This window comes from Protopterus annectens, chromosome 3.part0 (genome assembly GCF_019279795.1).
Source record: "Protopterus annectens isolate FY-2018-M chromosome 3.part0, PAN1.0, whole genome shotgun sequence".
NCBI lineage: Eukaryota > Metazoa > Chordata > Ceratodontiformes > Protopteridae > Protopterus > Protopterus annectens.
In genome coordinates this window covers 398,406,753-398,433,064 of record NC_056731.1, presented here as the reverse complement: position 1 = coordinate 398,433,064, position 26,312 = coordinate 398,406,753, and the positions used below count along the sequence as shown (strand labels likewise).

General features: G+C 37.6%; 1 protein-coding gene across 2 annotated transcripts in view; it reads right to left on the bottom strand.

Moving 5' to 3' along the window:
• Positions 1 to 26,312, bottom strand: part of LOC122796397 (calcium/calmodulin-dependent 3',5'-cyclic nucleotide phosphodiesterase 1C-like) — a 2,375,955-nt gene that overhangs the window by 1,625,292 nt on the left and 724,351 nt on the right. The gene's annotated exons all lie outside the window — the stretch shown is intronic.

Below are 26,312 nucleotides of genomic sequence, written 5' to 3'. Positions count from 1 at the left end.
TTCACCTCGGGGATCACTCCAGTTGCTCTACTCGACAGAGGCACTGGGAACTAAGGTTGGGTGATACAATGTCAGGGTAATCCTATGGGCTAGGTTTGTAAAGGCTCCAGGGCCATTAGCGTAGTACACACCTATGAACCTATGAAGGATGTCAGTAGAGGATGGAGCAAGAGGGGGGCAAAGAGATCAAGGCATAACAGGGCAAGGGAAGATAGGGAAATAAAGCCAAACCTGCAGTAAAAATGAATGTAGTGAACCAACAGTGGGAGGCATGGTGTGTAGGGAAGAGGAAAGGAAGTAGCGGTAATAGGAAGGGCATTAATCAGGATTGGAGAATGGACATAACCAGTGGCTTTTTAAGTGTGTTTTTAGTGCAATCATTATCCGTATCTGTTCTCATTTTTGTATATACTCCTTTGTTCCTTACATAAAATGACAGCTTCTTTCCATACTTGCTTAGGTAACATACTTGTTACTAAGGTAACTAACATGGAGTAAAAGCTGAGTCATCAGCTGTAATTCTGGTCAATATGAGTCTTTGCCATTGATGACCTTAAGGAAAACTTGTGGTAACAACTGTAGCACTAAACAGTATTTCTACTAGAAGACATTAAAATAAATGTTTATTTTGAATCCTGGATTATCTGGACATGTGTTTCATTCAAAGAATCAATTGCTTTTCAGTCAGTTTTCTACCCCCCCCCCCAAGTCTTTATCTGAATTTTCTAAATTAAATAAAAGTTATACTCCCTGACTTGCCAACATATGAAATACCTAGTTTGTAAAAAAAAAAAGTTTGGAACAAAACAATAGTATACTTAATGCATTCTTCCCAGCTTGCATACAGTTTGAGAAGAAGGGTAGTTCTGCTCTCATGGCTGTTTGTCTCTGAGAAAGATACATAATGACCAAAAATGCACAGTAAATGCTCACAGATTAGTACTAGGCTAATTGCTTTTGTAAGCCATTTTAAGCTTTGCCAATTATCCTTTGCAAGACTCAAGCTCTGCACCTTGTGTTTATAAGGCAAACACCTTAACCATTAGGCCACCCTCCCAATGCAAATGAGTGCAGGCAAAGAAAGTACATTTTCTATCAGTTTTCCATAAAATTGCAGCGGTCACAAAGAAACCCCTTAATAGTTGTATTATGTGACTGTGGGGAATAATAATGTAGAAAGAATTTAGATCTAATGCCACTAGAGAAAAAGTTACATGATTTACATTTTCCTCTATTACTTCCCTTATAAAATACATAACATTCGTAGTAAGGTTCCGTCACCACTATATGTTTGCTTAAAGCAGATTCAGTAGAAAATTATATCAGCTGCATTAAATTATCATCAGTGCAGACTACCTGACAGTGGAGAGTTGGAGGGTTCATCTATGTCACCGGTCACCTGAGTTCAGCAACAGCCACTATAGGGACTGCAAAGGGGGCTAGGATGAAGCTACTGTTAGCTAGCTGTTCAATGCTTGTTAGAGGGGTTTAGGAGCTCCAGTGCATGGGAGACCTCTTGTATAGACCAGGAGCACCCTCGGTGAGCATCTCAGATTAAGATGGGGAGGGGCAACCATGACATCCTAACATCTTTGCACCAGCGGCTCTCCCTGCTAGACACTATGACAAGCTGCCACAAGAATGACTGCTCCTGGCTCACATCTAGCCTTATCAGGCACCCCAAAAAGGTGATCATCCCAAAGATTCAGGGCAGCCACCTGATGAAGGGTCACATTTGGAATACTCGGTGAGGTAACTAAGGTATCTGGGGTTAGATGACTCCAGAAACCTGATGGCTGAATGGAGTTAGTTGAAGGAAAAATAAATACATAAATAAATGCATACACACACACACACACACACACACACACACACACACACACACACACACACACACACACGCACGCACGCGCACACGCGCACACACACACACACACACACACACACACACACACACACACACACACACACACACAGAGTTTCTTCATCTCATGTTGTTGGAATAAGGCCTACATTAATACAGTCTAAATGTATGTTGAATAATATGATGAAGTCAGCTAAGAAAATCTATAAGTTGAACAATCCATCAAGTGATCAGTATTATAGTGCATCAAGGAAAATTAATAAAGACTATTTTTCAAATGTATTTAAAATTAAGCTTTACAGTTCTTTATTTACATTTTTCTATTTAGTATACGAAGCCTGGATTTAATATATCATTCATTTGAAAGCATTGTTACTTTGTCCTCACTTCAGCCTTTTTGATTTCAAGTTTATTATTGCTATTTATCAACAGAATAGCTGGCTTCAGCTGAATAGAGAAAAATTGTTTCAGTTAACTGTATTAAATATGTCCTAGTATCTTGCCTGCACATCTTTTTAAATGTCATAACTAGGGAACAGCCAGAAGATATACAATCTGATGGCTTTTGCTGTACTGCTATCAAAAATTAATTTAAAGTTAACATCTCTGTTCAGCTTAAGAAGATCATAAATAGAGCTCATATTGCAGTAGTCAGATATCTCCAAGCTGAACAAAACTCTGTGCAGCTTCTCTAGCCTTCCCACCCCATGAAAATATAATTGCTAATGTTTTTCAGGGGTCCAGACAGGTTTTTGCTCCTCCAGAATATAACGTGAAATCGAACTAACACTAAAATTCATGCAACTGGAATTTTGACACAGCCATAACTGGATCACTAGGTTAAGAAGATGGCCACTATTTCTTCCTACCCTTTTTAGTTCTGCCTCTCACAAACTACTATAAGGAAACAGGACACTATGCTGTCTTCTCATAGATCCTGACCATGCAGTCACTGTAGAAAAAATATTCCAGGTACAATCACCATTTTAGTTTATGAGTACACTGATATCATAAACTCATTACAGACAAAAGTTTAGCATCTATTTCTGAAAGGGGCAAAACCACTGCACCAGATAAAGTCCAGACCAGGCTCCAGAAATATAATTAAAGAATTACAAGCAGGCAAAGGACAAAATAAATTGTTTGGTTTTATGCCGTGCGTGTCCTTTGCCTGCTTGGAATATATTTCTAAAAGATAGAAGCTCACATTTTCCATGCACAGAAAAGGGACATAATCAAACCCATATGAATTCCTTGATCACCCAACAGTACAGACATTTCTTCTGTTCACATAATGCACGTTATAATTGCTGTTTTATTGTTGAAAGACAAAATGTCATCTGGGATCACCCTGAAAGTAAGATTCATATTCTTGGTATCTGAAAGACATAAACAATGTTTGCCACATACTTCATGATGCATCCTTTTCATGTTTTGAAAAGTACAAAATGCATGCTAAGGATGATTAATATCACAAATATACATTGCGGGTTGATTTAATTATCTTACATGGCTAATTTTCACAAGACTTTAAAATGACATTTTGACATTGAGATAATTGCATGTTAACCAACTGCATGGACTCAATTTCTAATAAAAAGAAAATAAGGTTTTTATTATATTAGTCCTGCTGGAATATCTGAAGGATATGCAACACATAAAGTTTCCTTTTCTGAGCCAGTATAACACCACAGTAGTGTTTCTGTGAAATAATTTTGGTAATTATAATATAAGGAATTACATTTTCTGCAAATAATTACTGTTCTTTCTGCTTTTGTGCAGCTGTTTAATTTCTGCCTGGAACAAACTTTTGATAATAGTGGAATAATTGCCAGTTAGCAAAGAGAATGAAGGCCTTGAGCTGCTTCTTGTTCTCCAGGGTTTGATTCTCTCAGCTTCTATTTGCCTGTTGTGTGACGAGTAAGTTATGTAACCAGACGGTGGTCAGGGAAATTAGGCTAGGCTCCTCCTTAGTCTCTTGGAATGTCTAGTAATGACCTATGAATCTACAAATTGTACAAAACATCAATGGGATATTTCCACACATAACTTATGAATAGAATTGTAGAGGTACCTAAGTAGCAGATTTCCATAGCTAACTTTATAAATAAATAGAGAGGAGTATGTTGGCCCCAGGCACACATTATAATATCAGTCTGCTGTATGAAACAAAAAGAAAGGAAATGCTATGTGTGCTTACATATTAGAGAATGCATGCTTGAAAAGCAATTCATGCTTAAAATTAATGAGTCAGTCTGCCCCTAAGCTATTATACTTCTTTCAACAAATTTTGGCCTGGGTGTCAGTAACCTTTTAAAAGTACCTTTCTCTATCTTAACCATCTATAATGATTCCTGCTAGCCATTTCCTGGTGAATGGTGGGTACAGAAGCCAAGAGATAAGGAGCTATCATTCGCGCAGGACTGGACTTTTTTCACTGTTAGTTAGCAAGCAAACTGCAATGGCTATAATGTTGCACCTAGTGCACGGGCATGCTTCTACAGACTTTAGTCCTGGTTATTATGCAGGTTCTTTTCCTGATAGGCAACTGTGCTTCCCCTGTCTGCCTGTTCTGCTTCAGTCTAGCTTCAGGGTATTGAGCAATCTTTACTTAAACTGTGTGACTTGGATGCCAACATGGTGCTCCAAGGATGTGGATGGCAGCATCAGTCACACCCGTGTCTCACTGAACATCTTGTCTTGCAGACTGACATAGGAACTAAGGAAGATAGGAACAGTACTAGGCAAGCGATCACTGGGATCATCTAATGCCTAACCATAAGCACCTTTAAGTACTCACACTAAGTTCTTGGTGCCCTTTATTGATACCTAATAGTGCCCATCTCCCAAATCAGAGAAGGTCATACATGATAACCATGGTGTAAATTTATGTCTTACTCATCCAGTCATCAAGACTAGCATTAAAGGTAGCCAAAGTAATTACCTCACTGAGTTTGGCATGTAGTGGCAACATATTCCATAGGCTAGGAACATGCTGAGTTAGCAACCTATCCCTCGAGTGAGATTTATTTATTAGTGTACATTTAAGTTCTTAGTGCAGCTGTTTGCAGAGACATTGATTTTATGAAGTAATAGGAGGTCAAATAGGACTCAAAAAATGAGACACAAGTCACCTTGGAATTAGGCTACTGTCTGAGTATAAGAATAGTTGTGCTAGTTCACCAGGACAGTTGAAGGATTTGGGGCCTATCATTTTATGGTTAAAACAAATGGGGCCTTTCCAATAAGGCAATATGCTTGGATTTCTATATAGCAATGGGTGAGGGGGTACACTGTATTCAACAGTGAGTCTGATAAGGGAAGAGTTTAGTAGAAAGTTGTCTTGTTTGGATCTTGAAGATATTTCCTTGGAAATTAACTTGGCCAGCAAGTAGGATTTCAGGAATATGGTGGAAAAGGGTCTATATCAGGACATTGAATGTTGAAAAGAGCGAACGCTCTTACATTGACCCCTGATAACCGAAAGCATAGAATGCCGAATGGCTGGAACAGCGATTTTTTTTTCCCAGGGGAAAAAAATTGCTGGGCTATTGCCAGAACTTTGCCATTTCCTCCACTGTGGTGTGATCTCAGAGTTGGTATATTTACATAAGGGGTGTGGGGGGCTGTGACCCCTAGTTTATTTTGTCTGTAGATTTTTTTTTTTTTTTTGATGCAGCGATTTTTTTTCCCCTGGGGAAAAAAATCACTGTTCCGTATATTCGACGATGTATGGTTTTGGTTATTAGGATTTGATATAACAGCATTCACTCTTTTCAACATTCAGTTATCTAATACAGACCCAGTGGAAACATGGTAATCAAACAACAAAGAGTTGTCTACATAAGAATCCATGTCTTGTACAACTGTATCTGATTAAAGTGGAGTATGTCTTATAACATATGAGGTGTGAACAGCTTTTGTGCTGAACCCCACCATGCTATACTTTTTTGTATTTAGCTTGAGACCATTTTCAGTACACTAATTATATACATACTTCACATCTTTTTGGAGTAGTTTAATATCTGTGGATGAGCAAATAAGAAATCCACCATGCAGTCATCAGAAAAAAAATGGAGAGTCATCTTGCAGGATATTGACTTCGATGTCTGCAAACTAAATGCCAAACAGGAAAGGGCCCAGCACTGATCCATGCAATATTCCACAAGTTACAATTTTATATTCATAGAGGCACCAGCAACTTTCACTATATGAGATCTTTTGGATAGCTAGTTTCCCATTCAGTAGACAATGTTGGGATTTATTCTACATTTCTCTAAAGGATGGTGCCAACAGCCTTGCCCAAGTCGAAATGCATCTACAGACTCTGTAGCCTTTTTAAAGAAGCATACTAGTCTCATGGGACAAAATTGCTTCTTCACAAAACCAAACTGAAAGGGGACTAGATAATTACCATGCTCATGTCTGCATAAATGAGTCCAGCTTTGCATATAATGTTGGTAATGCTGATGGGCTTATAACTGGGGCCACCCTTATGTAGAGGAGTCAGCAGGCATTAAGAGCAAACCCTGTGGACAGATGCAGGCTAAACAATTTATGTAGAAACTCAGATAGTGCATATTTGGTACTGATAAGAACACAGCCTGTTATTTTCTCTGGTCCCATAGAAACAATCATTTTAGCCTTTGACAAGATTTCTCAAACTTGTTCCAAGGTGATTACAGGGAAACTAAAATTCTAGGCATAGTGAATGCAACAATGTTGGTAGGTAGGGTAAAGTTATCAGTTACATTTTCTGCTAACATATATTGGTTATATCCTTGGGATATGAATGTGTGATATTGTTAATGGGCATGCTACTCGAATGCTTGTTGCTAGGGCTACAATCAGAGCTCCATCCTTCTGTGTCATGGAAACAGCCTTTATCCTGAACATTTTTACTGTCTGAAAACCTACACAAACATGATGATGTTTTAAATTAACATATTAAAACATCACGGATAATTATACAGAAGTGCAGGAATGTGGGGCTATGTTTATGTGATTGTGGCCCCAGTTGTACATGCAGTACTCCACAGAGAGTCACACCATGCTTTTCTACAATTAGTAAACAACTCCTATTTTAGATCAAAGCAAATTTTGTCCTGATATATCTGGTACTTTATTAGACCCCTTGTTGTCTTTTCACACCAGTCAAGTACTTCAGAATTAAAGACAATGCCAAGAATTTTAATTTAATATTATTTTGTTGTTGTTGTTGTTCTGTTACTAGCACTTTGTCTCTGTTTCTCCCTCTGTTAATCTGCCTTTATCATCATTATTGTTACATTGCCTGTTTTTACAACATTGGTAAGAGCCTATTAATCTGTTCCATCATTCTGTTCCTTGAAACTATTACAAATAGCTGTGTCTTCTAGATATACATCTATATTTATATTCCCGCATTCTACATCATTTGTGACTTCTTTAAAATCAGCACTTAGCACAGATCTCTTTGCTGCAACGCTAGTTATTGTCAGTTCCGTTAGCATGGACTCATTCATTGTTAATCTCTGTAGCTCATTGCCTCTGCATTATATACCCACCCATGCCACTGATATAAGTGTGTTCAGATTATTGTTTGGAATAAAACAAGATTATAGACTCTGTAGCTACTACTGTTACTATGAGTATTAATGATTTACCGTGTGTAGATACAGGTATTATGACATCAAAACTGCCTGCAGGGAGTGAGTAGACAGCTAATTGGATAACAAGTATTCATTTAAAATTATATTCAATATTTTTTTCATTAAGAGTCAAACATGTGTTGCAACATCCTCTCCTCACAAGGGCAGGCAATAGTTAACACTCTACAGAATGAAATTTGTTTCCATAAATGTCATTGTTGATGTTATTAGATTCAAGGAGAAATTAGTCAGCTGATATCATATAATTAACCTGCATTTCCAACAGGAAACTGGATATTGAATAGTGGGAATATGATGCCATGTAAATTAAAAACATTAACAGTGAGTTGCTATGATAACAGACAGACCATCACACAAAGTACATGACTGGAAATTGTATTACTTGTCCTGCTTTGGCTAGGAAGATACAGAAAATACTAAATGAAAATGTAAACATTACTCATAGTATTCACATATTGATCCTACACATTTAGATAAAAAAAAATAAAACTGTAAATACACAGTTTCTAAAAATAATAAAACAGTAACTACAAAGTTTCAAGACTGGACACAATGCTGCTTCCACTTCCTGCAACTGACCTGTATGGTCGTTGCTGAGATGTGTCGTATGTGGAAACAACGATGCAAGTATTGCAACTATGCAGTTACTACTTCAGGAACCAGAAAAAGGAGGAGTGAAAAAGTAAAAATATTCTTCTAGTATAAGAAAATGAAGTCCATATCCTTCAACATAGAACCTGTTGTTTGTTAACATCCTATTAATTGATACTCAAAACATAGCAACCAAAGGGTTGCTGGATTGCTTTAACTGGCATTAGACACCAAATAGAGGGAGAAGGTGATGTTGTGTTTTTCCTCTCTTTTTCATTTTCTCCAAATTTGTGTAATCTCAGAATTATTACATGCATTTATATATAAATATATAAAATAATAATCATAATTAATCCATCAAATGGTCCCAAAGTTGATGTTAAGAATACATACAAATGCTGAACCACAGAACATAAACATATTGTCAGTATGCTCTGAGGATTACCTCAGAGTGGGTCATGTGTGTGTGGGATTCATACTGATTCCCGACGGCACTTTTTGCTGAAGCAGAAATCAATGAACATACTTAACCGAAAGTGCTGTTCACCGAAGCAGCACTTTCGGATAAGTATGCTCATTGTGCCGGTCTCACTACGGTGTGGATAAGGGAAAATTCCCTTTTCTCCACTGTAGTACGACCTCGGAGTGAGAATATTAAAGTGGGAGGTGTGGGGGGCACAGTAGATTTATTGTTTTTTTTTTTTTGTAACACACTTTAACGAAAGTGCTTTTTCGGTGAAAGCGCTTTTGTTAAAGTGTGTTCGGTTATTGTGGATTCAGGATGTTGAAGTTTCGTTCAACAGTCCTAGATCCATATATAAATATATATATATATATATATATATATATATATATATATATATATATATATATATATATATATATATATATATATATATATATATATATATATATATATAAATATATATATATATATATATATATATATTTATATATATTGTAGAAATAGAAAGGGGTCTCACAAAGTCATAAGACAAAACGTTCTGAACAGTTGAATTTTTGAGCGCTTTTGTTTCTGTATTATTTTGAACTTCATCAGAAAATAACAAGTGCTGCTTCTGTGCCTGCAATAAATAGGCAGTTCTGACCAATCAGGTTTAAGAAAAAAGCCCACCAAAAGAGAACAATGGGTTAGGTAGAAAACTAAAACAAATAGAGCTAACAATTGGAGATACAGAAACTTTGAATCAAAGATAAGTGGTGCTTTAATCATTTCCAGGTTCATTCGAGTACGTTTCTGAAAAATAGGTTGCGCGGTCACATGGATTAAGACAATTAAAAACTATGTTGATTCAACAGTTGACAAACAGGTGGAGCTGTTGCATAGAACAAAACAATTGATAACTTATTAGATACTAAGGATCAAAGTTAGGTGGCGCTGTACATGCTTAGATGTTTGTATGAGTACTAAACTGAAAAACAAGTGGTGATATTGCTGAAACAATTAGAGGTAGACAAAGCTTAAAGTTTTACAAGAGTTTTACTGTTGACAAACAGATGCTGCTGTGGCACAGTTTTATCTTGTATGTGCACTGATCGTAGTTGTTAATGTTTTAGATAAAGACTAGGTGTATTAGTTGTACCATTTCAGAGCACATTTGATGTTAAGTTTTGTTGAGGCCTGGGGGGATGTCGGCTTGCAAGCTTAGCTGGCATGCGAGTTCTCTCACACGTCCCCAGTAAAGTGGGGAATTTTTTCCAATATAAGAAACTTGAATCCTATGAAACCAAAGCAAACGAGACTGTGCTTGGCTAGCACATTTTTGTTGTCTGAGTGCCGGATGGCTGCTAAATTTTCCCTGATTCTATCAGACAACTTTCTGGCCATTTTACCTATGTAAAAGCTATTACAGGTAGAGCAAATACTGGCATAAACAACATTGCAGGAGTTACAGTCCAGATCATCCCTAAGCTGAATCATCTATTTGTTGTGGGGGAAGGTGTATGTGGTGCATGTAAGGATGTTTTTGAAGATGGTGCAGTGACCACAGGGTTGTATGCCTGGTTTGGGAGGATAGAAGTCCATGGCCAGGGAAAGAAGGTAATGCTCAGGCTGCTCAAACAGAAATTTTAGTGTTTTGTTTGTTTTGTAGCAAAAGGTGGGTAGTTATATTTATGTAGATAAATATAGATAGATATAAAGAGAACCAGATATAAATACATAGTTTCAGGGGGTGGAGATAGCCTTCATGTTTGGGTGTAGCGACTGTCAGGGATTTGCAAAATTTATGTGTGTTTTATGATCTTGCCACTGTTTTGAGGTGTGACATCTGAAGGTTTTAAACATTTTAGGTTTGCTTAATTTAATGTTGATTAAATGAATTAAATAAGAAAAGGTATGGTAAATGTCTATCGTGTTAAGTCTTATATTGTAAAGTTCTGTGCATGTGTACATATGATTCAAGAAGATATTCCTGGTCAGCCTTTTGGCTAAGATCATGTGTGTGTAGTAACCTAAGTTTCAGCAGAATGAAGTTCAGTGATAATGTAAGTTAGCACTAGGTAAAAAAAATATTTCTATATGCTATAGGAAGAAAGACTCATATGCTGGTTTATTAATAAATGTTGTAATTTGTTGAATACATTACTGTTTAATCTACACTGTTATGTATTGTCATTCTCCTGGTACCAAAGGAAGCAGTTTTCTTATGTGTGACACTCTGCTGCACATTGCAATGACCATGGTGTGTACAGTTAATTTGCTTAATACTTAAAAGAGTAGTGATTTATAACACAGCACAATGCTGTGAGTCACTAATAAAGTGCTGTAGTGACTTTGAGTTTTTGTTGTAACTAAGAACCAAAGAGATAATGTTACATTGGAACCACAAGCAGAGCTCATTAGAAACCAATTTCAGTTACCAAACCTTCTGTTACTTCTTTTGTTATTTAGTTGTAACTAGTTAATATACTATTATATGGCAGCTTCTTTATAGTTATGTGTCATGGCAGTGCCACACATCCACGGATTTAAGAGTATTGCCAGCCAGGAACATTACCCCAAACCTAGATTTCTGGTCTTCCTCTCTGACATTATTTTGTACCCCATCTGATGCTATGCCCAATTCACAAAGTCAGTGGCATGTATGCTATATTACAAGTAAGGAGACAGCAGGTTATGGCAGACTGTAGCACTTTGTCTGAATGAGTCTTATTACCTTAACTGTTGATTGTACCTCAAGCTGGATCTCAACACAATTACATTTCTGTTGAATGTAACACTACATGAATGATAGGATAAAAGCCTGTCAGGTCTGCATTCTTACATCTGACAGTAGGTATGATGCCTACAGTCAGATGTAAGAAAGTAGACATTATAACTACTGTAAGATGTAAGAATGCATGACAGAAGGTGTGGTGTCTGCTGTGGGGGAGTGGTATTAATGACAGTTTATGTCTACTACTACTTGAAAATTGCCATCATTCCCCAGGTACAAAATTGGAAATGGATGTACAGGCACCACCGCACATGCATTCATACCTTGGCTATTCCCAACAACCAGCTTTCCTTGCCCCCAATACAGTTCCAACAGTATGTGAAAGGCAGTACTGCAGATGTAGAGCCTCTACACGACCAAATGCATGCAGTACTACTTGCAATGTCCCTTTGTACTGAGCCATTGAGTTCATTGGGTACATCATTTCTTGGGAGCCTTCCACTGGCTTACAATACCACTGGAAAGTTTTTACATCCCATCATGTTGCAAGCCCATTTCCTGTTTTGGAACTGTGAACATGTTCCTGGTTTCCTTATGTGTCTATGTGGTTTGAGGGAAACAGGAACAATTTTGTTGGAATCAGAGTAGTGTAACTACTTGGAGTATTTTATTGCCCTAAGTATAATTCTTTTTCTTTCAAGCATAACTCATTTTGGACCTGGATGGCAAATTATCCTAAAATTAATAGACTCACAAACATGAGATGGGATGTTTGCAGTTAAAAAACATTAGGGAGAGGGGAACATTCAAAGATTTAAATTATACCTATGTTTAGAGTGAGATAAAATATAATATTAAATTAGTAGTAAGAAAATGTTGGACTATTTCTAGTGAACCATTTCCTACAGCACAGAATATAGTCAAGAAAACATGAACAGTGTCTTTTAGCATCTCATTAGTCAGGCCAATTTTCTGGAAAATAGTGAATAATTTATGTGTAGCAATGATTTTTTTCTTTAATTTAATTTACCCTTTCAGAGTTTCCTAGTAGACAGACAAGGGTAATACATAATGACACCTACGCAGCTGTTTCAACACTGGAATTATGGCATTGCATTGTTCCAGTACTTCCTCTCTGAGAGCATGCATGCTTTTATTATAGATGTAATCAAAGGTTTATAGTGCCAGGGCAGCTGATTCTAGCTTGTTTTGTAATTCTGTAAGTGTGGATGACAGTATGCTTGTTGTATGCACATGTTGCACAGGAAATGTACTACAACCGCCATAAGGATGATTATATATGTAGCCCTCGCAAAATGGTGCACTAACTGAACTATCTGTTGAATAGCAATATAACATGACACAAGGTTACTATAACATTCTAATCATGTTGTCATTTAGCTATACTAGCACAAAACCTGCTAAACCCATGCTGACACATTTAAACAAAAGTTTAAGGTTTGTATTTTTTGAAACCTTCAATCACTATCATAAAAATATGGCTGCGCAAAGCTAGCTTTTCTAGTATTTTCTTTAATTTTTAACCGTATTCTATATCCAGCAACCATAATGCAAATGGCCTTACTAAAAGGAAAAGATTTAGCAGGTGTATGTTCTTACAGCAGTATGAATGTACAGACATACACAAACACACAATTGAAATCATTAGAATTTGCCATTTGCAAAGCAGCTGTTTTTAAGAAACTGAAGAACCTCACAAACAATGCACATGATCAAAGCAGTGTAATTAGAAGTGAAAAGCTAGAAGCAATATTATCTTCCTTGAAATGTCTTTAATTTTTGTCAGAAGAAGATTTGCAATTATGCTGGCAACAGCCTAATGCTTTTGTCATGGGAAGTACTAACAGGCATTGAATAATGATGTTTGATCACTGGTAGCATGACTGGCATATAAATAAGTTATTATTACTATTATTACTATCATTATTATCATTACTAATTATTATTGCTGTATTTGTTACTTGCAAATTCATTTTGTTGAAGCATAAAAGATTTTGTGTCAAGAATGAAGAAATTGCAAGAAAATATCAACAATCTGAGCTTGAGATAAAACTTAAAAAAGGTAAACCGGTAAATCAAGCAGGTAAATCAGGCCAGGTACAAACCAAAAATGCAAAGCACAAAGAATTGGCTCAGAATTCACTGAATGACTTTTAATATAAAAATAAACAAAAGAGAATAAAATAACAAAAATAAGCTTTCACACCAATGTGCTTCTTCAGGTTTGGATAAAACTGTAGAAACTAAGCAGCACTTCAATTCTCTGTACATCATAGCAAATATAATGCTACTTTTAACATTTCTATCAAGTTAGATGGTATGACTATCCCTTGATAATCGTTCACAAACTATGACTGTCCCTTGATAATATTTCATAAACTATTGTAGTTTATTTTTTTTTCCGAATAATGTAAAAAGTAACAACACAAAGCTGGGGTACAAAAGAACAATTTACACACCTATAGCTGTTACTGACAGCCTTGAGATATATTAAACACATCAAACACTATTCATAAATATTGTGTACTATAGAGTAGGGCTAATGCAGAGAAGAAATGTGAATCAAAATCCTGTGTGACAAACAGTACTACATAACTTGGGTTAGTCCGCATATTGGTTTTATTTCACTGTTTGGCAATCCATGGAGTGCCTACATAAATGACCACCCACAAACACTGTCCAAAACTTATAAAATGTTCAGCAGCTGAGTACCAGTTGGCCACACAAGCATACATTATATCAGCAAAACCACATACAACCTGCTACTGTGTCTTCACCAGCATGACAATGTTCCAACAAGTATGTTATATTACTCAGTATCACATATCTGAATAGCAAAACCAGTTAAAAGTGATAGGCTGTCAGCACATTTTCCACTTCTGTATGACAAAACTCTGCTAAATGAACACCTGCAGATTGTGTTGCAGTATAACCTGTTACCACAACCACACACTTTATCCCTCAACTAGTGATGCCACAGAGCTCCAGTCAGTGTAGGTAGTGCAACAACCAGATGCCTTTGGGATCATAAAATGCAAATTGTGCACTGTATGCATAAATGGCCAATGCAAGTGCAATTATTATGGATCAGTTTTAGTCAGCCATGCATACCATCCCCAAGAGAAGCAGGTCATCAATAACCATGGTTACATTCCAGGTAGTGCACAGATAAATAAAACTCTGACAGTAATCCAGAGGAGTTCTGAACCACACAATTTAATGTATATATGTCACTGCTGGGTGCAACACTCTCTACAACTATTTAGCCAGTTAGCAATGGACATGATAAAAAGGAGACAGGGCCAGAAGTACACATGGGTAGACCATGGACTATCAGCCCCATGCTTTGTTCTCCTGCATGGTATATGGTAAGAACACAGAAAGGAGCTGTATATGGCACCTTCATGCATTGTACACATTGGTATACTGTGAACTCCCATGAGTGATTACCAGGCTGGCACAATCCATGGTACAACAGCTGTTATTAGTGTTATTCATAACTATGAATAGCAATAATAAGCAATAATAATTTCTGGCATACAAAACATAATGTAAAGAAGGCTTGTATGTCTCTGTGCCCTTTGTCCATGAATACCAGGACCATCTCCATTCAGAATGATTTAAACAAACAGCAAACCACCTTATCACCAGAATGTAATCAAATCATGTGCTCATATTGTTCCCTTTGATGGTTACAACAGTGTCTCTCTCTCTCTCTCTATACATATATATATATATATATATATATATATATATAGATAGATAGATATATTTCTGACTTTAACTCTTTATATATAAAGATATTGATTTGGATTCCTGTATTCTCAGGGAGGAGCATTTTTGTTGACTGCATGTAATTTGAATCAGATGGATACAATAACATTCACACTGGAGAGGTGAGTATGTCAGCAGGATGCTAACAGCGCTGAGATTGCGCAATACTGGGTCATGGTACTTGTGTGACCTCAGGATTAGTATATTTAAGTTAGCAAGGGTGTGAGGGTACAGAAGGGCTTGCCCAATGCAGGGTTTGTGCTTTCTCCATTTACTCAGTTTACCATTATATTTACTTTTGTAATCCTTAGTTCAAGGAAAGTGCAATATGATGGCTTGCCTGCACCCAATATCTATATCTATATCTATATCTATACATACATATATATATATATATATATATATATATATATATATATATATATATACATATGGGTCTACTTCATAAGATTGACAGACCATTTGATCGACATTCATTATTTGGTCGACAGCTCATTTAATCGACAACCAGTATTCAAGGAACTTAACAGGGATTTGCCCCCCTCCCCAATGTTGTGCGACCCTGGAGTTGGTATATATAGTTAGGGGGTGTTAAAAATTTGAAAATACAACAAAACTACACATTTTAAAGAAAATAGGTGGGGGGCCTTGCCCCCCCACCCCCCTAACTATATATACCAACTCCAGGGTCACACAACATTGGGGAGGGGGGCAAATCCCAAGTTTTTGCCTTGAATACTGGTTGTCGATCAAATGAGCTGTCGACCAAATGAATGTCGATCAAATGGTCTGTCGATCTTATGAAGTAGACCCATATATATATATATATATATATATATATATATATATATATATATATATATATCAGGCTCCAGACTCTGTATATAGATATCTATTTACACACACACACACACACACACACACATATATATATATATATTTTTATTTTTTTATTTTTTTTTTTTTTTGCTGTGTGGTTTTGATTGGTTGATGTTGTGAACTGAAGTTTTTTTTAATGATTTTCTTGGTTCTGAGTACTAGCTAATATGGCATGCACTGCTCCATCAAACAATAAAACCAAATGTATGTTACCTGGTTTGTTTTCTTCCATGCTAAGTGACTGTCTATATTCTGCTCTTGAATTACTTATGGAAATGTACTACTCCACACAAGGTAAGATTCGCATATGTTGGCTGGATCTGGAGTCTTCTAATAATGCGTAATGTAATTCTACAACACTGATTGTTAAGGAATTATATTATGTAAGCACACCACATTTTTTGAATGGGGACATTTATTGTTAAGGAATCAGATAATGAATGAGTGACACAGCATTACACAGTCACATAGTAAAGTGGGGACAATTTCTACAAGAATAATTATTTTGTCTCATTGTCTCCTGCATATTTGGGGATATTTGATTTCAGACTAATTTGGTTAACATGACTTACCATCTGATGGCCTTCACAAGATTGTTCAGACTTTTGGCATCTGCCTCTGTTCTTCCCTAGTGATGTCAGCAAGTTTAAACATAGATAAAAATACTGCATGATATGCTGAAATTCTTAGTGAATCTAATTCAAAAAATCATTAGTTGACTTACATGATATCATGGCATCATATAGTCCTTCGATACTGCTGCAAGTCAGAATGCATTATCCATGGCTGTTATACTTGTTCGCACTCTGTTATTACGTATTTAAGATTCCTTCCCATAATGTTGACAAATACATAATTGCTTCCTTAAGCTCTAACACTCAAAACATTGCATTCTTAAATAAGCAACACACAAAGGGATGTAAGACACATAAGAGCTTCCTGTTTTCAAGACCCAGCCCCACATCTTCAGTTTCTATATATACCATCTCTGTGCTATAGTAATTTGGAGAAAAGAAACAAGGTTGACAACAAATGCTAAACTCACTCTCTCCTAAATAAAACGGTAGGGTCTGAGCATCACTGTAGTAAGACTGAGAAAAAGTAGGTTTCCCATTTTATACTTTATCAGATTTCATGAATTTGATAACTGTTTTCTGTCTGGATTTCTTGAACTTAGTTATCTTATAGATAAAGTAATATGACAGTATTTAAATCTTCCAGATATAATTTCTTTAAATTATTGACTAAAATGTATAAAACAGCACAACAGCCTTATAGGTAGTCCACATTACCTTTGTACTCTGCTTTGCGCAGTCTGACCAGCAGCGCTAGATCGCATGTGCGACACCTTTGGTTATCCACCATTCACTTACCACTTCCACAGTCACTGTGGTGTGTCTGACGTATCTGACTCTGTCAGTAGGCTAAAGGCGCTGATTACTAAATGTGAACCCTGCAGTAAATCTGTCTGGTGAGGAACGACATCAACATTTAGGAGCGTGTCGATGAGTTGTTTTCCCGATCTGTGCTAATGAACAGAAACGAAGTTCCACAGGCATGGCAGGTTGGCCAGAGAATATAGTGCCCCTAGTCAGCTTCTTTGCTGGGAGGGTTCCTCAGGAAAGTCAGATGTTTGTCTGGTTCTCCTTTGCAGTATACCCTGTTTTTGGTAAATATTTTAGTGGGGTACAACATTTAATAAAATGGACCAGACAGTTACTGGTGCATTTATGTCATGCAAACTAACATTAGATTCCTTTTCTCCTTGATAAGAAACATTTTGTAGTAAACTAAAGTGCATTTTACACTACAACAGAAATAACAAACATAACTGCTCTATCACTTCTGTTAATGTCATAGGTAAGTGGGTGTATAAGCTAAAGAATAATGAAAACCTGCTTCTCACCAAAAGACAGATGGCAAGAATAATTTACAGTGACATTCGATGGTAAAGGAATTAAAACATTACCCATACTGAAAAACTAGAGTGGTATACAGAAAACTAGCTAACAATTAAGTAAAAATAAGGGGATTTCCCTAAATGTGCATCATTCTGATTATATGACTTCTGCAAAAGTAGGGCAATGTGGTATTACATTAATTATGTTTCTATATGTAACAACCCCCTCATATTATGTAGGTACACACACACACGATCGTTTTATATATATATATATAAAACACTGATTATTTACATTGCTACAATAGTACAAACAAAACTTACTTAAAGCTTGCATTTAGCTTGTACTTATATCTCGGTTGGTAATGTTACTTTGTTTTTTAAAACAATGACTCCTTCAAAGATGAATTTTGCATTTTGGCACAGTTCATCAAATCATATGTACACACGATCGCAATACAGAGAAAAGAAAAAAAAGAATTCACAACAAACTTAATGCACACAAAAGAGGCATTTATAATACTAAGAATCCAACAATATAGAAATAATATATAGTACAAAAAATACAAAGCAATAACAACACACACACACACACACACACACACACACACACACACACACACACACACACACACACATACACACACACACACAAATATGGGCAAAAAAAATGTAGTATCCCTAGGAATGTAATGGCTTCATACCATAACCAGGAGATATAGTAGTATTAATAATTTCCAGCACTATGCCAACTCTTCAGATGTATTGAATTCCCACATTATGAAGTAGTGAGAGTAGTTAATATGTGATGTAAGTGAATCTGATTGCCTAATCCTGGTATAACCGGACATTGCTGAGTCTCCCAGTTGCCGCAACTACTGCATGCAAGACAGAGGAATCTCTGATATGCATGCAGCATTATGCATGACACTATAGTAGTGACAAACCAAGAGGCTGTGCTACCAAAGTACAATTTAAGTTTTTTTTTTTTTTTTTTAAAGTACATATGAGGCATCTCCTGTGTACAAAGTGGAAATTTCATGAAAAGACACTGCTTTGCACAATACTTGCCTGGCCCTACTGAATCCACTGTGTTCTAAATGCTGTAATTTTTAATGCTGACATATGGCTTTTCTACCATATGTAGCAGCAGTACCAGCATACACTTGGAGCTGTTTCTTTTCCACAATTGCCCATTAAAAGTAATGTGCAACTCCAGTAGTTAGAAGTCTTATCCTAGCATATGATGCCAATATAAAATCAGTTTTGAGGCACAGATAACCTGAATAACATTTTGAAATCTCCAGTAGACCTCCAAAATTCTTCATTAGCCTATATAGCATGAAGAATCACAGTGGCTTATTTTTAGAATCAGGTACTTTGCATGCTCCCCAACGATAAAGTATTCTGGAATTCAGACAGATATATAGATGGTTCTGTAATAAGCAAATGCATCAAGAATGAGAATCCCTGAACTGCATTCACCAAAAACATCTTTCCAAAAAACACTTTTATTAAGACAAGACCCCAACACCCCCTGAACTTATATATACCAATGACATGATCACACCATCATAAAGAAGGGGAATTCCTCCCAAAAGGGAAATACTTCTGGTAAAACTCACCAGTAGCAATTTCCTATGAAGGAACTCTGATCATTGGCAAGTTGAAGCTCTGGCAGTTGAAGCAGATCAAACTTCATCCATAAGTAGCATAACCTAGATTGATAGATTTTCATGTTGTAGTGTCAGCTCTGAGCCCTTTCTTATTTGCAATGGCAATGGACAGGTTGACAGACGAGTTCAGACAGGAGGCCCTGTGGACTATGAAGTTTGCAGATGATATTGTGATCTGTAGTGAGAGTAGGGAACAGGTTGAGGAGACCCTGGAGAGGTGGAGATATGTTCTAGAGAGCAGAGGAATGAAGGTCAGCAGGACTAAGACAGAATATATGTGTGTGAATGAGAGGGAGGATATAGGAATGGTGAGGATGCAGGGAGTAGAGCTAGCGAAGGTGGATGAGTTTAAATACTTGGGGTCAACACTTCAGAGTAATGGTGAGTGTGGAAGAGAGGTGAAGAAGAGAGTGGAATGGGTGGAGAAGAGTGTCAGGGGTGATTTGCGACAGACAGGTACCAGTCAGAGTGAAAGGGAAGGTCTACAAGAGGGTAGTGAGACCAGCTATGTTATATGGGTTGGAGACTGTGGCATAGATGAAAAGGCAGGAGTCAGAGCTGGACATGGCAGAGTTAAAGATGTTAAGATTTGCACTGGGTGTGATGAGGATGGACAGGATTAGGAATGAGTATATTAGAGAATCAGCTCAGGTCGGACGGTTTGGAGACAAAGAGAGGTGAGATTACGTTGGTTTGGACGTGCTGAGGAGGGATGCTGGGTATATTGGGAAAAGGATGCTAAGGATGGAGCTGCCAGGTAAGAGGAAAAGAGGAAGGCCTAAGATAAGATTTATGGATATGGTGAGAGAGGACATGCAGGTGGTTGGTGTGACAGAGCAAGATGCAGAGAACAGAAAGAAATGGAAACAGAAGATCCGCTGTGGCAACCCCTAATGGGAACAGCCAAAAGAAGAAGAAGTTTTCCTTATTGCTATTCACATTCAACATAACACCTACAAATAAACAGAGAGATGGAGGAATTGTATTAGATTAGATAGCCAGATAGATAAACACAGACATTTGAATAGATACTCATGCCCAATAGTCTGGAATCTTTCTGTGAAATATGTTTCAGTACCTATGATTCTGTGATGACTTTCTGAAAATTGTGATCTTGTCCTATGCTTTTAAATTAGTTGGTCTGTTATTAATATGTAACCACATAGCTTCATTACTTTTAAAAGCCTGACCAGTAGAGGATTTCACCTATCTCCCTCCCCATTGGTTATGTAGTCTGTCCATAATAGTGACAGAAAAAATATTCAGTTATTAAATTAATAAACTGAGTTCAAAATTCTGCTTTTCATCAATTGTCAAACTGATTAAGGAATAACAATCACTGTTAGTTTTAGTTTATGGCATACTTTCTTGTAGAATAATATATGATATGATATATGTTATCTTTATTTAAAATTGTTTTGTTTAATAGTCAGAATTTATTTATTTATGCAAAATAAAAAGAGAAGTATGGATGAAGGTGTGTCACTGTGAAATGAACAAAGAAGTCAAATTAACATTGCAGTGACTAGTTTGCTGAAATGTGACAACACAAAACATGTTAGATTTGTACTTTGTATTTTTAGCTTACAGACCAATAATATGTTTTGGAATAAATTATGTTGCATGCAATATTTTTGACACAGATGTGAATTTAGCAGTTTTCAGGTTTTTTTTTTAAATTCTGCTGTCCAGCTTAGTTATACAAATACAACAATTTAACTCACTACATCCAAGTGACGTCTCCAGGTGCATCTGCAGTTAACGCCTACTGATCCCGCTAGGCATCAAATATTGCTTGTTCATATTTGCATCAATAATTCCAAAACTATGCTATGTACAAGGTTTTAAAACATGTTATCTTCGTAGCACATAATTCTTCCACTTGCAAGAAATTCATGCACATTCATGCACATCAGTAACCTGGAGTTCATGCTCTCTCATTCCGCAATCAGTACTCCTGACAAAGAGGAGATTGCCAACATAAACAACACACCACTCATATCACATAGCCAAGCATAATACACACACACACACACACACACACACACACACACACACACACACACACACACACACACACACACACACACACACACACACACACACTCACACACACACACACCTATGCAAAGGTCCTCAATAAAAACTTACCTAAACAGCAGAGACCTCCAAAACACACTCACAAACATTCCACACACATCAGCAAACACATCACATACACAGCAGACAACACACCAGTGTTTCACAAACACAGCTCACAAGACAAAACGATAAACCATTACAGCCTACAAGACATAACAATAAACCAAACACACTAGTCATTGTTGACTCAATTGTGAGACACACTGAAGTCCCCTTCACCAGGCTCAACAAGGAGAAGGTCATGGTCAGTTGTCTGTCAGGTGCCAGAATCCACCACATCACACAAGCATTTAAGTCTCTGCACAACAAGTACAAGTACAACTCTGTCATTGTACATGTTGGTGTGAATGACTTGAGACATACCTCCCTGGACTATATGAAGAGAGACATGATTGAACTCTCAGAGTATGTGTTCCAGGCAGGTATGACCCTAGCCCTAAGCAGCATCCTACCTCACCAAGAATGATACCACAGTAGCAACAAAAAATAATTGACTTCAACAATTGGCTTAGTTTCTGGTGTCATTCCAAGGGGATCCAGTATCTGTCTGCCTGGGATGACATGGTCGACAGGCCTCAATGCTCTGCCAGAGATGGCCTTCACTTGTCACCACTGGGTTTTCAGATCCTAGACAAGGCTCTCACCACCCCCATTGTGCCTTTTTTAGGCAATGTCCCAAAGACAAACCTTCCAACATAAAAGATCTGTCAAAAAGCAAATTGAAGGTCATGCTACTTAACGCTAGGAGCCTTAACCTGAAAATGGACTCACTGGAGGCCCTCCTTCCACTGGAAGATGCTGATGTCTGTGCAGTCACAGAAACTTGTTTCAGGGCTGCAGAGAGCACCCCTGCCTTACCAGGCTATACCTCATTCCACACATTCTGACCCCATAATGAGGTCGGGAAGACTAAGGGTGGCTGGAGTCTCTATCTTCATTAAGGACAGGCACACTTCCAGACTGGTTTTCCAGCATGATGCAGTGCAACTACCCAGGTACAACTGACAGTTGGCAAGATACCCATCCAAGTTATAACTAGCTGTAGACCCCCCTCTATGACTCAGGACACCCAGTTCTCTTACCTGGATCTACTTGACTCTATCAAGGTACCCCCTAACACCCTGATCCTTGATGATTTCAACTACCTCCCTATAGACTGGGTGAACTATTCTTGCACTAATGCACTCTCTCAGTGATTCCTTGACTTTATCAGTTCTAACGCACTAGACCAGCTTGTGTCATCTCCCACAAGGGGAGACAACATTCTGGACTTGTTTTTCACCAAGATGGGGGACCGCTGCACCCCCAGCAATAATCAAGCTAAAAAAACTTCTCAAAAGCTGACTACTACTTCCTAAAGGAGGGTATCTGTAGCTTCACATCACCGTCCTCTCAGAGGATACAGGCAACTATGCTGAACAGTATGCCAATGCAGTATACAAGCACCTGTACAACTGCATGGGCATCTGTTCCAAAAAAAAAAAAATACGCTCCATACATAGCTGTCCATTTTGCACGTGTCCACTGGACACATGTAATCTGGTCCAATTGGCTTGACAACACATTACTGTTGTCCTCACCCATCTCTCACATGTTTGAGTGTCCAAATTCACCTCCAAAATTTGTAGATATTCACATCTGTTGTTGTAGAAGAAACGGACAGCTATGGACCTTTCCTACACCCTTTCTGCACATCCATAGCTACCTTTCATACTGTAGTTCCCCTTGTGTGCCCCTTTTTTCACCACTTTCCTATCACCCCTTTTTCTCTTCTTATAAAAAAAAATGAGCATGGGGGTAAGCGGGAATAAGCGGCGCTAAGTGAAGCTAAATCTGATTAACCACAGCTTGGCATCACTTAGCGTCACACAAACCCACACAAACCCACTTACAACTGTTTAAAATTGCCTTAATCTATCTGTATCCATCAGACCTTGTTGTACCCAGCAACAAAAGAGTAAGCCCTACCATGTCTCGAACCCCAGACGCTGTGCTCTACAATCATAACAACATACCTGTAACCATCTGAGCTGTGAGAATCTGTAATGCTTTAACAAATATATCATGCATTCTGGTCATTTAACATTAACGAAAAAATCTGTACCAACTCTCTAACCCATTTCCCTGTACACGATAGGCAGAGCAATGTACCGCTACACTATCTAAGCTGTAGGAATTAGTGTTGCTTTTTCAAACATATCTTGCAATAGAGGCATATAACATTAGGGACAAAGCTCTGTGGAACCATTCATGTGTTGCATATAGACACACACACACACACACACACACACACACACACACACACACACACATATATATATATATATATATATATATATATATAGATATATGTCTATTGAAACATATATATGAAAAAGTAGATCCATAATATATATATACACATATATAAATATATAAAGGAAGGAAAAAGATATATATACATATATATATATATCTATATATATATATATATATATATATATATATATATATATATATATATATACATATACATATGTACATATGTATATAACATGCAGTGCAGTCATACCTCAGAACCATGCCTCTCAACCTCTTAGTGCAAGAAACCTGTACAAAGGCTGAAAAATGGGGGGGGGGTACATATAGGGACATATTCCAAATATCGCTGTTAGAAATGAAGACATTTACTACAGCAACAGGTTGCACTTCAGCAGACAATTACTGAAGGATAGGAGGACCGAAACTGAAATGCTATGTCATTATTTACTGACATAAATCCTTGGGTCATCACAGTGATTTACCAGACAAATACAAATAAACTGTGGAACAGAATAAAAGTATGGTCCAAACATCTGGACATTCTGTGAAAATCCTGGCAGTGGAGAGGTATGCTCAGAACCCCTTAGAGCAATGAATCTGGACAAATCTTGACAAAGTGGGTGGGCAAAGGCATGAAAATATGGACATATACAAAATACGTGAGTAGATAAGCTGAGAAAGGTGATGTAGTAACACTGTATGTCCTAACATATATTGATTGAAATATCACAAGTCTGGGACTCAAATTCTTCTCATTAGTTAATGACCTCAATCCCCGCATCATCCCACTGATATGTCAGGAATACACAACAGTTATGGGGACAGGACCAAAGATATTGGACAGACAACTGGACATCCTACGAATATGTGGACATAACACAACATTACGAAAACTACACTGAGCTACCAAGCAACATCCAAACTACAATCAGACTGACATAACACTACCCAAATCGAGCTCTGGGGCTGTACACATGCATTTGCAAATATAAGAGGCACTACAGGCATGTAACACTAGTGAAAAACAGACACTGGTGTGAAAGTGTATACCCACAACCAATTCCACCTAAGTCATAGCGACATACCAGTAAGCAAACTGAACACTACAGTATAATGAGTGTGTGAGCAACAATATCTCATTTGCCACTCACACATTACCCCTACATATACTGCCCCAAGTCACAGTGTAGTGGGAATTGTGAGGTGTTATGGGACATATCACGGTCTGCCTGTGCAAACATATACAGGCGAGAGGAAACCAGAAACTGGAGCAGCATGCACAGTCAGATAGAAAGGGCCCATGACACTCACATGCACCCCCCCTCCCTACACAGCCCAAGTAATATGTACACACTACACTGCTACACAATCCTGACAGTCTGTTAACAATGCCCAGGCATACACATACTTCTCAAATGTACAGTTTTCCACGGAAGGTACAGGCACAGGACTCATATCTAAGTCTGCTTCCTTGTTACATGTCTGGGGTTCTATGACATCAAGGGGATGGTAGCAGGAATGAAGGTAATAAATAATGATACTACATACCTCTGAACCTCTTAGTGCATGAAATCTGGAAAAAGCCTGAAATAATTGTGGGACAGAGGCCCAAACACAGGGGACACATTGGGCATATTGCTGTTATAAATTTAGACATTTGCTGGTGTTACTGGGTTTGTTATAACATATCTTTTCTGAGGGATATGACAGCAGTAACACCAATAGATGTTAGCATTACAGACTGTATTCCCCACAGTATCCTACTGATTAGCCAAGAGCAACAACTGTCTGGGGAACAGATCAAACATATGAGCCATGCTTCTGGACAGTGTCTAGGCCTCTGGACAGTGTAGAGGTATGACCACATTCATGTAACAGAATGGAGATGCCCTGACAGCTGCCAAAATGTCACCCAGCACCTTATGAAGCACAGTAAGACCAACACGACACTCCCCACATATCTCTGGGCAATTACCCATGTATATTCAATATATCATGCACTACAGGGATTGAACTGTAGTGAAAAGCAGTTAGTGGTGCAAAAATGTCTACCCAAAAACATTTGCACCACAATCACCGCAACATACCAGTTCCCAAAATGAACTCTAGAGTAGAATGACTGTCTGAACAAACATATCCTGATTGCCAGTCACACACTACACCAACATATACTGGCCAAAATTGCAGTGTACTGGGATTCCCGAGGTGTTACAGGACATTTTACAGTCTGCCCCTACAAGCATACAGACCTGATAGATTACCAGCAGCCGTAACAACGTCAGATAGGTAAAGAATGTATGGCACTCACATCTGCTACTTTCCCTACCCAGAACA